Source organism: Rhinoderma darwinii, chromosome 8 (assembly GCF_050947455.1).
Source record: "Rhinoderma darwinii isolate aRhiDar2 chromosome 8, aRhiDar2.hap1, whole genome shotgun sequence".
NCBI lineage: Eukaryota > Metazoa > Chordata > Amphibia > Anura > Rhinodermatidae > Rhinoderma > Rhinoderma darwinii.
In genome coordinates, this window is record NC_134694.1 from 30,919,540 (window position 1) to 30,936,489 (window position 16,950).

General features: G+C 40.6%; 1 protein-coding gene across 2 annotated transcripts in view; it reads right to left on the minus strand.

The window, feature by feature from the left end:
- The window catches only part of BRINP1 (BMP/retinoic acid inducible neural specific 1), a 206,941-nt gene that overhangs the window by 174,122 nt on the left and 15,869 nt on the right, over positions 1 to 16,950 (minus strand). The gene's annotated exons all lie outside the window — the stretch shown is intronic.

Sequence of the window (16,950 nt, forward strand, 5' to 3'; positions counted from 1 at the left end):
ATGGTCTACTTAATCCGGCACTGGACAGTACTATCCATATATGGACAATGATGTCGGGCTTTCAACTGTGGAGTCTCCGGTCAGAGCATCACGAGATCTCTAGTTGGGGACTCCTGTCTCCCTCTGACCCCCCTGTAGATAGCGGCACTCCTCTCCCCCTGTAGATAGCACACCCCCTCCAGATAGTGCCGCTGTAGCTCCTTGAAGGAGCGGAATCCTCAGCCCATGCTCTGGCCAGGGGATTCCGCTAATGGAGAAGCCCCTGGCGTTACTGTACATATATGGACAGAGACACCAGGGGCTCCCTCTAGGAGTGAAATCCCCGGCCAGAGGGATTCTGCTCCTACAGGGGGCTACAGTGCCGCTATCTACGGCGGTCCCGCTAACTACAGGGGGTGCTATCTACATGTGGGAGTGCTATCTACATGGGGGTGCTATCTAGAGGGGGGTCATTTATGGGGGATGCATTCTACAATGGGGGGGCTATCTACAGTGGGGGGTGGTGCTATCTACGGGGGGTGGTGCTACCTACATGGGGGTGCTATCTATAAATGGGGGTTGGTGCTATCTAAAGGGGTGTGGTGCTATCTACATGGGCACTGTGGCACTATATGGGGGTGTGACTATCTAAAGGGGACACTGTTGTGCTATCTACATGGGCACTGTGGCACTATGAGGGCACTGGCACTTTATATGTGTGTACTGTGGGACTATCTGCAGTGGGCACTGTTGCACTATGTGGGCACTATCTACAGTGGGCACTGTGGCACTATCTACAGGGTCATTGCAGCACTATCTACATGGGCTCTGTGGTGTTTTCAGGGGGTTCGGACATTAAACCAACAAATTAAATCCATCAGTTCTTTTAACGGCCATGAAAAACGGATGGCAAATGGATGACAAACGGTCATTAAAAACAGACAAACGGACTGGAAATGGATGAAAATTTGGAGATACACTGATGCAAAAGGCCATTAAAAGCTGACAGTTGATCAGTATTTAATGGCCATTTTTTTCACTGTCGTATTAATATAGCCTTAATAAATCCCCCCCCCCCCCCCGCCTATATCTTATATTAGTTGAAATGAAAGGGGTTGTTAGAGATTAGAAAAACATGGTTGCTATCTTCCAGAAACACTGAAATTTTATTTTTCTAATCTCGTACAAGCCCTTTAATTTGATGTATAGCAAATTGACTCCAGAAAGTCCATTAACCCCTTAACGCACCTTGATACAACTGTGCGTCATGGTTTGCCTTGCATTAAGGCACTATGAAGTACAGTTACGTCATGGTGCATTTCTGTCACCATGTCAAAAGATATGGTGACAGAACAGTGACATCGGCAGTCACTGGGACTCGCCGGGGAACCAATCGCGGTGCGGCGCCACCTGCGATCGCTGTGATTGGTCGGTCAGTAGTGACTGACCCATCACAGCATTGCAGCATGGTTACCCGGCAAAAAGAGCTAGGTAGCCATGCTAGCTGATTGGCTGTTGGTAACAGTAGGCCTAACAATGACCTCCTGTCTGTCAAGTATGGAGGCCTGTTAGGCCCCACCCTGAGGCGGGGCATAAAAGGCTTCCGGCCGCAGATTAAAGATGGCGGCGGGCTCAGAAGTTGAGCCTGGGCGATCAGCCAAAGGGTATCAGCTGTATGTTACAGATGATACCCTGCTGTAACAGCAGGGAATGGAGCTAGCTCCGCTCCCTGTCATTAACCCCTTAGATGCCGCGATCAAAAGGAGATCGCTGCGATGTGGTGACAGGGATACCGATCGTTGCTATGGCCTCCTGGTCTGCCACGCACGGAAGCCTATTAGGCCCCGCCTAGAGGCGGACCCTAATAGGCTTGCTGTCAGTGAATAACTGACAGCTCTAATGCATTGGACTACGTGGGTAGTGCAATGTATTAGAATAAAGATCAGAATTGCAGGCCTTCAAGTCACCTAGTGGGACAAAAAAAAAGTTAGAAATATGTTCAACAAAAGTGTAAAAATAAAACGTTAAAAAAAGTACACATATTTGGTATCACCGCATTGGTAACGACACAAACTATAAAGCAATTTCCCGCACGGTGAGCACCGCAAAAAAAACAAAAAAAACTGCCAGAATAGCAATTTTTTTGGGCACCACACCTTCTAAAATATAGAATAAAAATAATGTGAAACTACTGTCCCGTACTGTAATCATGATTACAGTACGGGACAGTTGTCCTGCAGCGAGGTAGGGACTCCTAGCATCGTACATCACTATGATGCTAGGAGCCCGGCTCCCTGCACTGTGTTCGGTCGGGGTCTTCCGGCCGAAATACGTTCCGTACATTACGGACGTAACATGGTCGTGTGAACGCAGCCTTACAGAGCAGAATTGATGGACTGCTGAAAATGGGGCTGTTTCTCTTCTTTGCCTGCCAATAGAAGTCTATATAGATGGGAGGGGGAAAAGGAGGAGGGAGAAGGAGCAGAGAAAGTTAGACAGAGACACACTGCTCATAAAATATTTTTTTTTTTAATGAAAGGTTCACTTCGTATCAAAAGCACTGTTTTAACCAACACACACGTTCAGAGATTATGTGTTCTTTACTGCTTCATTATTTTTTACTGTTCACATCCATAAAAAAATTTGCAAACTACCATAGAATAGACAATTCTCTTTGTTTCACAGAAACATTTCAATATCTTTTGAAGGTCTTTAATTCTGGATATACCAAGTCTGAGTCTGTGATTGTCTACTACTTTTTCTTCATAAACTGTAAAGTTGGCTGTTTTTCTAGTGGAGATAACGTTTGATTTCTTTATATTTACAGTATATGAAGTCCCATCTTTTCACTTGGTTAACCTTCTTTATAAGGGTCTTAGCTCTTTTTCATTTTCATCCATGAGTGTAGTGTCATTTCAAAGATCGTTCATGTGTGGAACATAACAAAAAGGAAGAAAAAGGAACAAAATCTGCCCTAACAATTTGGGAGAAAGTGCCTACTTCTTGTAGAATTATGTAGCAGCTATAACACATTTACTATAATGCAAGCAAAGCAGCATAGGGGCAAATCCTAAATTAGGATCATTGCTTAAAATAATATGCTAAGGCATAGTTAGTAATTCCAGTGATGAGCTTATAATAAGCAACCATAAAAAATATAATTATCTGAATATTCTTCTGTATCTTGGGACATAACACATGTACAGCTTTCTTGTTTCCTAAAACCTGTGATTTTGTTATAATTTCCTGATAATTTCCATAGATGTGTGCACCTAATTGAATTAAAATCTAATCTTAGATATGAGAAATATGATATTCACTACATTACTGTAGATTTTTTTCTATAAGTTGGCACACAATATACTGACACTGCATTTAGTGACATTTGATATGCTGGCTGACAACTGATAATGTGGTTTCAGCGCCCTGAATATTTATTAAAAAAAAATAAGGGGCTATCGGCATTTTTCATAACTGTGTGACTTGGCTACATGCCACCTGGCTCGAAGCCTATTTGCTGCAAAATGAACCAGCTCCCTGCATGCGCTAATAAACAGTTCCATTTCGTGCAGTTATTCCGCAGTTCTGTATTATGCAATTTAATTTGCTCAAACATTCAATATATTTTTATTTGTGCAAATTAAAATTTTTGAAAAAAACAAGTTCTTTTTTTTTCTTATTTAATTATAGTCAATAAATTAACATGTGTTTCTACATATTTTATACAGTGCTGTACGATGGAAAAGACATCATGTCTCAAGAGTCAACTTGCCCAATGCAGGTCAGGTCAAAAGGTCAGAATAGCCAAACCAATGCTTTGCAATGCCTTGACTAGAGCAAACTGAGTCTTCTTTAAATGAGGATGTGGCAACTGTAGCAATGTTGTCAGCCTATTCACATCACCGCTGCCCTTTCGTTGAGAGGTTCCATCGGAGGTTTCCGTCGGGTAACCCCTCAACGGAAAGGCAAACGAAAATTTAAGCATAAGATTTCCGTTTGCCTTTCCGCTGAGGGGTTAACCTGACAGAAACCTCCTACGGAACCCCTCAGCGGAAACGAACGGTGATGTGAACACAGTCTTAGTCAGTGATTCCAAACTCTATTACCATGGGGGACTGCTTCTGCAACGTAAAATTAACAGACTCCTACTGTTGTCTTCCTTCCGATCAGTGGCGGAAGAAATGACACTGGCCAAACCACTTTAACGACGCACCCTATTTTGGCCTTCAGGATGAATTTTGTTGGGGTGGGTATAAAAAAAATCATCAATTCTGCCATTGTTTTGGGGTTTTTGTTTTTACGGTCTTTCCAGTGCGCTATAAATAACATGTTAACTTATTCTGTGGTTCAGTACGATTATGGTGATATCAAAATAATAACCGGGATCTGAGTTAGATACAATTCTGGCCGTTGGATCGAGGTTTTGGTTGATTAATACAGCCGGCACCTGCATGTAATGGTGCGGACAAAGCTTCTGTGTCCGCGTCATTACTTTGATGTTCGTTTACTTCAAATCTCGGGTACTGTACAGTTCCCATGCCGTAAATGTATGTCATAGGGCAGGGAAGGAATTAAACCTTAGTGTTCCAATATTCATAGGGATTTCCATAAAACTCAATGTTTGCTAAACCATTTCTGATTGTGTTATGTTTATGATGACAGCCAGCTCTCCAAAACACTGCTAGGTTGTGCAATCCTTTCCCCCCAACCCCTCTCAGAAGATGGAATTATAATAACTACAATATTAATACAGGTAGTGAATGATATTCACGGCTATTTGGCAGAAACACCTCTTTCCACATTCTTGGACGTTGCCCACACTGAGTTCTGTTTGTCAAAATATTAGGAAGATTTGCATACAGAGTGACCCACACAAGATCACTCACCGGCTGTTGGGCTTCCTACGTGGTCGTAGATATCGGCCAGCCTTGTGCCCGGCAGGGTCTGGATTTCAGTTGTCATTATTACATGTGAGTGAGACTTTTCTTTTGGCTGTATATAAAAGTGATTCCCAGCATATCGTACCTTTACTGAGCTTATATTCCTTCAATGTGTCTGAGACTTTATAGTATTGCATTAGTCTTTAACATGTTGGGGACTAATACACCGAAATTACAGTCTGAATTGTTTAACAATATTCACAACAATATCCACTACGTACTTACGTTTGGAAAACTGATACCCTCTGGATATACATATCCTACCAATCTACCGCTATTACCAGGATGCTACTCATTGTTTAAATTGACGTGATAATGGACTAATCCCTCAACAGCGGATATGTGAATTCTATTTATCATCATAACAAAGATACGTTACTTATTAACGTATATCTATTATATGTTTATTGAAGTCAGGTTATTGTGTTTTTCTAGTTGGACACATTAAAGGGGTATTCTCACAATCAATAACATTTACAAAAGTCTAGTATCATGTATACTGTAACATGTATAAATAGCCTGCCACAAGATAAAATAAACATATTTTGTCCTGTCATTGTACTGTGTATTTAGCTCCTCTTTCTCCTGTGTGTGCAGCCTTCTACATAGAGGAGAATGCGTGGTCCATACCACGTGACCGCTGGGAAACTACAGTTCCCAGCAGCACACTGCGTCCGCTCTGTTCTGCAAGCACCTCCCAGTCCTCTCCTGTGTGCTGCCGAGTTGCCATTTTTCCAAAAGTTCCTCCGCAGTATAGTGATAACATCAGCAGCGCACAGGAGAACTATAGTAACAACACACATTTGTGTGCATTATTTCCATCCAATAATGTCTACAGTAGCCCTACTGACACGTATGAGAGATGTAAGATGTATAGACATGCAAAAAGTGTTGTCAGCATAAATATAGTGGATCAGTATCTATTTGGATCCTTCAGACCGCCAAGCGGGGCTTAGGCAGGCAATAGAGGTTCTCTCTGCGCATGCTCGCATGTGCTGAGGATAGAGAATCCACACATGCTTGCTTTCCCTGCACAGGGGAGAGACAGAGATCCCGTAGAAAGAATAGGAGGAGTAACGAGCAAAGAATTACTAGTGGACATCTCCGGTAGCAATGTAGGGCAAACAAAGAGGTGCCATGGTGTCTTTGGGGGAGAAATTAGTAACAATGCATTTTAGAAAAATAAAGCTAATTAAATAATTAATAATTTTATGAATAGAAAACACTAAGCCACTAATCTGATCCGGGAATACCCCTTTAATGTTTTATTACGTTGTTTGTAATGTTCGATAGGTCTGTTTTGATAAAAGTATTATACATGTGTACGTCCATCACGGTCTATAATGATACTTGAATACACACTTGCAGTGGCGGAATAAGTAGACCATACGCTCTGGACTGTTACCCAAACTTGGACCCCCTTCTCCACCGCCGCCCTGCCGTGCCGTAACTATAGTTAACACTACCTTTTTATGCAAGCATTAACAAATTACTATTCCTCTTGTCAAAGGACTGTGTCCCTACATACTGACAGTCTCCATCCATCGCTGACCGTATCACACTGTGCAAGGACAAATCCTCCTGACAAGGGGAATGGTAACACACATTTGTCTATTAGCCCTGGACTGCAGGACCAATAGACAAGACTTTTTGTGAAATACAAAGAATTCCTATAATAATGTCAGGAGAGGTGACAGATTCTCTATAAATCCAGTGACTCACAGGTGACAATTTCTCAGATTCTAGTAGTTGTTTTCCTCTTTTCTTCTCCAAACAGTCCAGACTTCATGATTACTTCTCGCGGTCATGACCCATTTTTGTAGCATTTGCCACTCAGATGTCTTCGTCTCCTCACTTTTCCAACATTTACACACCTTTAAACGGAGATAAAATTCTCATGGTGCCACACACTGGGCCCCTAAATATAATAGCACCATACACTGCGCCCCTGAATAAAATAGTACCAAACACTGTGTCCCTGAAAATAATTGTGTGAAACACTGCAAAGTAAAGCACCACATACAGTGCACCCTGTAGATAGTGCCTTACCCCCTGTAGATAGTGCCACACACAGCCCCCTTGTAGATCGCGCCACACAAAGCCCCTGTAGATAGTGCCACACACAGCCCCTGTAGATAGCATCACACATACTCCCCCTATAGGTAGCATCACACATAGCTGACCCTATAGATAGCATAACTCACACCCCCTGTACATAGCGCCACACACACCCCTCCCTGGAGAAAGTGCCACACCCCCCTGTAGATTGCATCACACACAGCCCCCTTATATATAGCGCCACACAGCCCCCTGTAGATAGTGCCACACACCCCTGTAGATAGTGCCACACACACCCCTTCTGTAGATAGCGCCACAGAGCCCCCTGTAAATAGCGCCCCAACCCCCTATAGTGCCACACACATCCCCCCCATAGATAGCGCCACACACAGCCCTCTGTAGATAGCACCACACACAGCACCCCCTGTAAATAGTGCCACCCCCCCCTATAGATAGCACCACACAGCCCCCTGGTAGAGAGGGTCACACACACACACACACACAGCCTTGTAGATAGCACCAAACAGCCCCCCTATAGATAGCACCACCTCCCTTGTAGAAAGCGCCACACAGACCTCCAGTAGAAATCGAAAAACAGCCCCTCTGTAGATGCGCCACCCCCCTGTAGTTAGTGCCACACTTACCTGTCCCTGTTCCAGCACCGTCCTCTTCTCCGATGATGCAGGCCTAGTCTCTTCTGACCAGACCGCTTCTAGCTGAACGACGCAAGTGGCACGCCAATGTGATCGTGCCGCCTGCATAAAATAGAAGGCCGAATGGCGGGGAAGGGAACTGACAGTTTCCTTGCCTTGTCAGTGATGTGAATTGTATCCGCGTCCTTTGGATGCAGGTACAATTGATTCCAGGGGCCTTCAGTTTTGTCTGGGTTTTGCCCCGATTTGGGGCAGAAATGTGACAAAACTAAGATGTGGTCTTTTGGACGGCCATGGGCCTCGGGAGCCTTTTTTTGTTGCTCTAGAGAGGTATTTTTTGGCAACCTTAAAAGTTCTATATTCTAAATAGATGTGCATTGATACCATTTGCCTTATACAGTTTAATGAAATGTTTTCTAAAATATTTCCATCATTCTTCTGGAAATCTTCACAAATCCTTGTACTGTCTGCATACATTAGGTGAAAGTAAAGGTCATGATCATGGTTATTATTCTTTATGTGCCTTTTATGAAAGCAACGATAACTAGTTTTATTGGCATACAAATAAAATACATTTTGGAAATATGATATTAAAAAGGGCATAGGAATACTATATGAAAGAGAGATGAATAACAGTACTGAATACCGGGTGGGGGTTGAAACGATAGTGTTGGGCAGGAGCAGACTGTAAAACAGACCTCCCCAGTTCTTGGTGAGGTATGGCATACTTTCCACGTGTGCAGGACCCAGCAGGGCAGACCCACTTTCCAAGTACACAACTCTCTGCGGCTGAATTTGTGGGGGGGAAGGGGATACTGAAGGCACTGTTGCTGGTTCTGGGTCACTGTCAGTATTCTACATGTCCCTATTTTGGAATGTATGTTGAACGTTGGTGAGGCCTAGTCATCACTATAGATTGGCTAATGTGGCCTTGGAAAAAAAAGTATGAAACTCCCTGGACTAGAATATGAAGGGTCCAAATGTAAACCCATTTAATTATGCAGCACTTTTATTTTAATTTTCACACTTTTTTTCTTCTTCAGAAAGCAATAAAATATCTGTCTTCTTTTCTTTATTTAGACATTGTAAGGGACATTTGGCAGACATCAATGCCCTGGCAACCCAGTGGGTCAGCGTCAAATCCCAAATGACTGATGACCTAGTAGAGCAGTATAGTAGTCTCAAATGTCTATGGATCTCATGGGTAGTGTCCAGTTATCTCATTCCTAGCTTCATGTCAGAGCTGTTATGAGACAGTTAATTAACTGTATTCCCTTCTATACTGGCAGGCAGCTTCATCCTAGCACAGGATAATACTATCTAGCTTCCTGATGATGCACCAATTTTTGGTGCATTGTTATTAGAAAATAGTGCAAGAAAAGGAAAATGGAGCAATTTAAGATGACGGCCTTTCAGGCTCAAATCATAATTGATGCCCCTAAACTTGGACAGTTGGGTGTGGTGGGTCTGATGCTTGTGTATTCTCGCCCCCTAAAGTTTTTTCTCTAAAAAATAAAAAATTATGTAAGTATTGTGTGTATTATGTTGTTGTGTTTATTGCTGTGCAAGATAAATCCTGGTGGTTTAAAGGACCTGGTCTTCTCAACTCAATGGAGCCTCTTTTTTGCAACTACTTTCTTTCAAAGAAGCCAACTGATTTTGTGATCTGAAATTGCATTTAAAGATACTGTGAAAGTGATTAAAATGTGTTTAAGTGATTCCATTTTGTGCAAACTCCATCTTGTACATCTTGCATCCATCTTGTATCCTAAAGAATCTATTTAGTGATTAAGAAGTCATCTGTTGCTTTAAGACCGTATATTCATGCTGACCTCGTCTGTTTCTTAGCTATGTGTCTCTCTGTTTCTTATCGGAGTCCGTTACAAGAAATATATATTGACCTTGAGGGTTGCAGTTCTATGAGAGAGGTCTTTCATGAGAAGGAACAAGTCATAGAGATAGGATTGTATTCTGGCCTGTGAACAATTGCAGGTGCGGGTACGTAGAGTTTCATGAGAATCATAGTTTTACACTTAAAAAGGCTTTTATGCCTATGATTGGCTCAGTACGAACATCATCTCATGGTATGCTATTGGTTGAACCACAGTGAACGTCACATTGTAAATGATTTGCTGAAACAAAGTATACACCCTTTTTGAAAGATATTATTGTAATTTCTTTGATCAATGAAGTCAGAGAAGGATATTTGAGTATTCGAGCATGGTCTGTGTCTCTTACTTCTCTCCGATATATCGATATAACCTATGATTTGGATCCATTTTAGATACATTTCCTGGTAGGGTATTGGTTGATTATACCCATCTAAAACTTCAGTCTAATATATGTTAGCCATGATTGCATCAACAGTTTTGTAATTATTGTGTTGATCTAAATGTTTATAGGCTATGTAAACCTTTGAAAGGCAAAATATTTTATTCATTTTTTAATAAAAAGTTGTATCAGTGTGTTTTGTGTAACTTTGTAAATACTTTTTATTAAAAATTGTATAACTTGTTTAGATACAGCTGCTTTGTATTCTCTATACAGAGCAGCTGTATCTAGCACTATCCACTGATTCTGTCAGTCCCACAGTCTTGACGGCTTCCTTGACCGCGGTCCTGCGTGTCTCTGTCACACACGATCCACCTGTAAACTATCATATCTAAGCTCATAACTTACATGTGAATGTTTACAGGTGGATCCTGTGTGTCAACTTGCAGCTGTTTATAGCATTTACTAAATATTTTAGCTATTTTTCAAAATTGAATTTTAAGATCCTGTCACTATTACGTCTATAAATACCCTTTTCCAGAGGTACAGAGAAGCTGATCATGTAATACAACATTTTATTCTACAGAACCAGAAACTGCATTTTTTATTAGCCTTACATTTTTGGTACTTGGGGGGAAGTTTAGTAGGCCTGTCCTAGTGATAGGTTCTCTAGAACATAATCGTTTGTTTGTCCTAAAAATTATATTAATTTTATTTTAAAAAAAGTTCTGCAACTTTCTAATTAATTTGATTTCGGTCAGTGAATGAAACAATTCTTGTTGAGAACCAGAGTCTGAAGAAGTGGATACAATTGTATCAACTTTAGCTACAGTCTGAATTCCAGGATGATACATTTTACCTGTGCTTATATATTGTAGCAAACTGTACAAGGAGAGAGAGATTTGTGCTGATGAAGATTTTAGCTTGGATAAGATTGCCTGCTGCGTGAAGCAGTATGTCTGTGCAGATTTTGAAACCCTGGATGCTTTCATCCACAAATAGCAAACAGTGATCTTGAAAATATGAGAATTTAAGCCACCAGGTTCATTAGAAAGCATGTCTCTTCATAAAAAAAAAAAATCTTTTTCATGCTGGGTGCAATAAGCTTTTCTGTCTTGTCAATCAAAGATCTATAACGCTAGGGAAAAAGCTCTCCCAAGTGGCTCGCCTTATCTCCCAAGAGGCAAGAACCTATGAAATATTCTGTAATTTTAAAGAAAACCTATCCAATACTTGTGGTAAAATCTGAAATATGTTTCTGTCATTTCAGCCAATTAGATGGTCATACTGAACAACATTTCACGGGTTTTAATGAGGAAATGAGGACAATGTAGAACCCTCACAGCACTAAACTCGCGTAGCAGACTACTCGTATTTCTTTGATCCATTTGCCTATTAAATTATAACCTCCCCGGTGCTAAAAGTTCCTTTATTACCATAAGTTTCCAAATTGAAAGCTTATAGAGGCTCCATTTACAGCGTGCAAAATATCTGAGCCACAGCTAAGATTTTGTTCTTCACAATTTCCTTATAAATGCACGAGTTTGCAAAATAAGGAGCAGGATTTGCTGAAGTGACAAAGACTGCAAAGCCTAAGAAGGAGCTAGAAGAAAACACAGTAAGGCTATGTTCACACAGAGTTTTTTGACAAGTTTTTTTATGCGGAAACCGCGCCGCAAAACTCGTCAAAAACAGCCCGAAAATGCCTCCCATTGATTTCAATGGGATGCGGAGGCGTCTTTTTCCCGCGAGCGGTAAAACCGTCTCGCGGGAGAAAGAAGGGACATGCCCTATCTTCGGGCGTTTACGCCTCTGACCTCCCATTGACATCAATGGGAGGCAGAGAAAGCGTATTTATCTGTGTTTTATGCCCACAGCGCTCAATGGCCGCGGGCAAAAAACGCAGTCAAAATGGCGGGGAGGGAGAGGAAAATCTGCCTCAAACTGAAGCAGAAATTCCGCCTGCAAAAACTCAGTGTCAACATAGCCTTAGATAAAAGACATAAGTACAGTACAGCGTATACTGAGTATGCTCCGTTTCAGGAATTGGTACACATTTTACCCTTAGGCCTCACTCTACAAACCATTGTGGTCTCCACGCTCACCAGCTAATGGTCTTTAAGTTACATCTTTATTTATTACTTCAACATAAACCATTTATAATAATCAGGGCACTACTGAAAGTGGTACTGCTACTTTTGGGCAAATTAGTCTAAAAAAAGGTGCCCATACCCTCCTGCCAATAGCCATCTGCCCACCACTAGTCATTGCATATTACATGAATGGGCCAAGGGCGTATGTACAATAGAGGCAGACCATGTGGCTGGAGAGATTGGGCTCAGCCCTCGTTGGTTCTTACCCCTTTTCTACTGGGTGGTGGAAACCTGTGCCAAACTGCCCTCTCCAGAAGAACTGCATGGTTGGCAAGCAAGTTGGTTGGTAATTGGCCCAAGGGTCATGGAAAAGGCTTTGAGGGGAAAACAAACTCTGGGGCCTTCTGTCCTGGGTATCAAAACCTGGCATGATAATGGGAGGCACGTTTTGATCTTTGCGTTGGAGCCCCCTCTCTTGGTCCAAGGGTAATGGCAAAGGCATTAGGGGGGAAATAAACTCATTCCCGATGCAAAAACCTGCCACCATAATGGGAGGACCATTTTTATCTTTGCTATAAGGCCTCGTCTCTTCTATGTACGCCACTGGAATAGTCCTTGTTTAATATAGTCTCACTGAATGTATTGTAGGATGTAAAGATCATATTATTCTATGTTCACCCCTTCCCTTTGGTGTCCCCTACTTAGTTACCAATCAAATGTACCAAAATGGGCTAGACTATGGAGGATGGGAAATGTCTGAAGAGTGCACTGAACACTAAATTAATAGCTAAATTAAATAAAATAAACGTACACAAGGCCCCAGGACCAGATAGGTTGCACCCTAGAGTTCTTAAGGAGCTTAGTTCTGTTATTTCTGTCCCCCTCTTCATAATATTTAGAGAGTCTCTCATGACTGGTATAGTGCCAAGGGACTGGCGCAGGGCAAATGTGGTGCCTATTTTCAAAAAGGGCTCTAGGTCTTTGCCGGGTAATTATAGACCAGTAAGCTTAACATCAATTGTGGGGAAAATGTTTGAGGGGCTATTGAGGGACTATATACAGAATTATGTGACAATAAATAGTATTATAAGTGACAGCCAGCACGGTTTTACTAAGGACAGAAGCTGTCAAACCAACCTGATTTGTTTTTATGAAGAGGTGAGCAGAAGCCTAGACAGAGGGGCCGAAGTGGATATAGTGTTTTTGGACTTTGACACTGTCCCCCATAGACATCTAATGGGTAAATTAAGGACTATAGGTTTAGAAAGTATAGTTTGTAATTGGATTGAGAATTGGCTCAAGGACCGTATCCAGAGAGTTGTGGTCAATGATTCCTACTCTGAATGGTCACTGGTTATAAGTGGTGTACCCCAGGGTTCAGTGCTGGGACCACTATTATTCAACTTATTTATTAATGATATAGAGGATGGGATTAATAGCACTATTTCTATTTTTGCAGATGACACCAAGCTATGTAATATAGTTCAGACTATGGAAGATGTTCGTGAATTGCAAGCGGATTTAAACAAACTGAGTGTTTGGGCGTCCACTTGGCAAATGAAGTTTAATGTAGATAAATGTAAAGTTATGCATCTGGGTACCAACAACCTGCATGCATCATATGTCCTAGAGGGAGCTACACTGGGGGAGTCACTTGTTGAGAAGGATCTGGGTGTACTTGTACATCATAAACTAAATAACAGCATGCAATGTCAATCAGCTGCTTCAAAGGCCAGCAAGATATTGTCGTGTATTAAAAGAGGCATGGACTCGTGGGACAGGGATATAATATTACCACTTTACAAAGCATTAGTGAGGCCTCATCTAGAATATGCAGTCCAGTTCTGGGCTCCAGTTCATAGAAAGGATGCCATGGAGTTGGAAAAAATACAAAGAAGAGCGACGGAACTAATAAGGGGCATGGAGAATCTAAGTTATGAGGAAAGATTAAAAGAACTAAACCTATTTAGCCTTGAAAAAAGACGACTAAGGGGGGACATGATTAACTTATATAAATATATTAATGGCACATACAAAAAATATGGTGAAATCCTGTAAAAAGAAAGGTTCAACCTGCAGAGGCGACAAGTCCTCTTTACTGTGAGAACGGTGAATTTATGGAATAGACTACCGCAGGAGCTGGTCACAGTAGGGACAGTCGATGGCTTTAAAAAAGGCTTAGATAATTTCCTAGAAGAGAAAAATATTAGCTCCTATGTGTAGAAATTTTTTACTTCCCCTTTCCCATCCCTTGGTTGAACTTGATGGACATGTGTCTTTTTTCAACCGTACAAACTATGTAACTATGTATCTATGTAACATTTGATTGTATTGGGCCAAATATTTTAAAAGACAGCATTGAGAATGGTAAAATGTCACCAAAAAATGTCCCACAAAAACATAGTGCTTACCCATTTTTTTAAGAACTGACAGTAACACCCTGTTCTTGTCTGACAAATGTTTACTTTTTCCATTTCCTCAATAGAAAACAGTACAGGAATGATACAACTTCATAAAAAAATATTGTTAGGTTATAATATTTGCTTATTGCAGAAAAAGACTTTCCTCATTAGGACAAAGCTGTGAAGGAGTTGTGTCACCCGTCTCTGGTTTCTATGTGTACAGAGCAACTTCTGTTGCAACTCTGTTATCACATGTTGCAAGTTTACTGGTTAATCATCAATAACAGGATACAAATAGCTACTCATAGTATTAAGGCCCCATTCAAACGACCGTAATTTTGGTCCGCAATTCCGAACCATAATTGCGGATTAAAATACGATTCCATTCACTTCTATGGCCGAGGGACACATTTCTGTATATTTACGGGAAGATGTCCGGGCCGCAGAAAGCTTCCGTAAAAAATAGGACCTATTTTTTTATTTTGCGGACTGTGCTCCCAAATTTTATAATGGGAGGACGGCCCGCAAATGCGGGTGACTGTCCACGGCCGGCCGTGCCCGTAATCATGGACCGCGAATACGGGCACGGTCGTGTGCATGGGGTCTTATGGCTGGTTGGCCTTTCATTTGTTTCAATAAGCTTAACACAATATAAAATGTAATATCGTTGTAAATTATGAACTTATTGAACATTTCTTATGTAATGAAATGACATAGCAAAACGTTTTAACTTAAATGATCTTTTTGACAAAAATGTTATTTAAATGCATGTGATCATACACAAATTTAATCTTTTATTCAGTCATTGTCAAGTACAGATGGACTCTTGAAAGCAAGAAAAGAAACAACTGGCAAAGAGACATTTTTCTGCCTAAGTTACATCTAATATATATATATATATTTTATTTTTTTATTTTTTTTATTTATTTTGCGCCATAGCATGTTTCAATTGTTGTCAAATCAGGTTTTCTGAAATGCTGAAAAATGATAAGCATTAATTACTCGTATACAATAGTGTAATTTCTGAATAAACAGTCACGAAATTATGAAGTAATTTTAATACTACGTATGTATTGCTATAGTTTGAGCACAGCATTATTTTGGAACAATATGGTACGGTTATGTGGCCATTGTGTGGTGGTGGTGGTGGTGGTGGTGGTGGTATTACTTAGACTCTGTACAGCAGTATTATTTTGGCATTGTATGATGGAATTATTATGCTGTCATTGTTGACCAGAATTATCTTCTTAATAGATATAAAGAGAATTCCGTTTATAAGGCCCTAATATTTTATTTAAAAAAAATACTCACAAACCACTGGAAATCTCTAAATAACATTTGGTTCAGACACAGCAATTTTGCTTCTATCTGCAGGATTTTTACAGGGTAAAGGACTCCAATTGTAGCAAAAGTAAAGAAGATTAAGTATTGACATTATAAATCCATGGTCAATTGCTGATATTGATACAGCAATATTAACTATTGACTTTAAAAACAGTTTGTGCATCGAATAAATGTTCTGATTGATCAAACAGTTTTCCATTGATCAAAAATGATTGGGGCAGATTGATTAGTACTGGCTTAAAGATAGATAGCCAAGCGCTAGAGGTGCTGAAGTTGTGCCAAATTTTTGAATGACGTGCACGCTGTTTGAAAGATTTGTCGCAACTTGGCGCATGTTAGACTTTGTTCCCGTGTTTACACCACCTATTGGGTGCTATACTTTAGACCAGTATTTTGCTACATAAAACTGGCACACGCCAATGATAAATCTGGCGCATTTCACAACTCGTCAAATAGTCATATTCTAAATATGGGACACGACATGGCAAGCATGTGGAAAATCAAGTTCCTTTCTGGTGCACGCACGAATAAATTTGGCCAAGAAAATAGGGGAATTAAACACCAGAAATGGGGTGCAAAGACAATAATAAATCTGCCCCTTTGTGTCCTAATTTACTATGCCCCTTGGATCAAATCACACCCACATCAATTAAACCACACCCTTGCCTTGCATATAACTTTCATAAAAAATTTTGTGGGGGATTTTTTGTGTTTTACATTTACCCCATCCACCGTGCAGCATAACATGTGGCCTTTATTCTATGGGTAGGCACCATTATGGTGATTATTTTTTTAGGTTTTTACTACCGTCGCACACAAAAAAACACTTTTAAACAAAAATTATTTGTTTTTGCGTGAACACATTCCAAGAGCCATAACTTTTTTATTTTTCCATTGATTGAGGTCTTATATTTGTGAGACAAAATGTAGTTTACATTGGTGCCATTTTGAGGTGCAAGGGAATTTTTAATAAACTTTTATTTTTTCGGGGTGTTGGGGCGGAAAACAATCCGCCATTATTTTTTGTGTTATGATCACAGAGATGCCATATATATGATTATGTTTATTTACACTTTTCATTTTGCACCTTTTTTTTCATACACTTCATTTCACTGTATTTAAATATTTGTTTAGTCACACTAGGGAACTTCACAAAACCATTTTTTGATCGCTATGTAAAGCTTTAGTATACTTAATATCTAATAGGCAT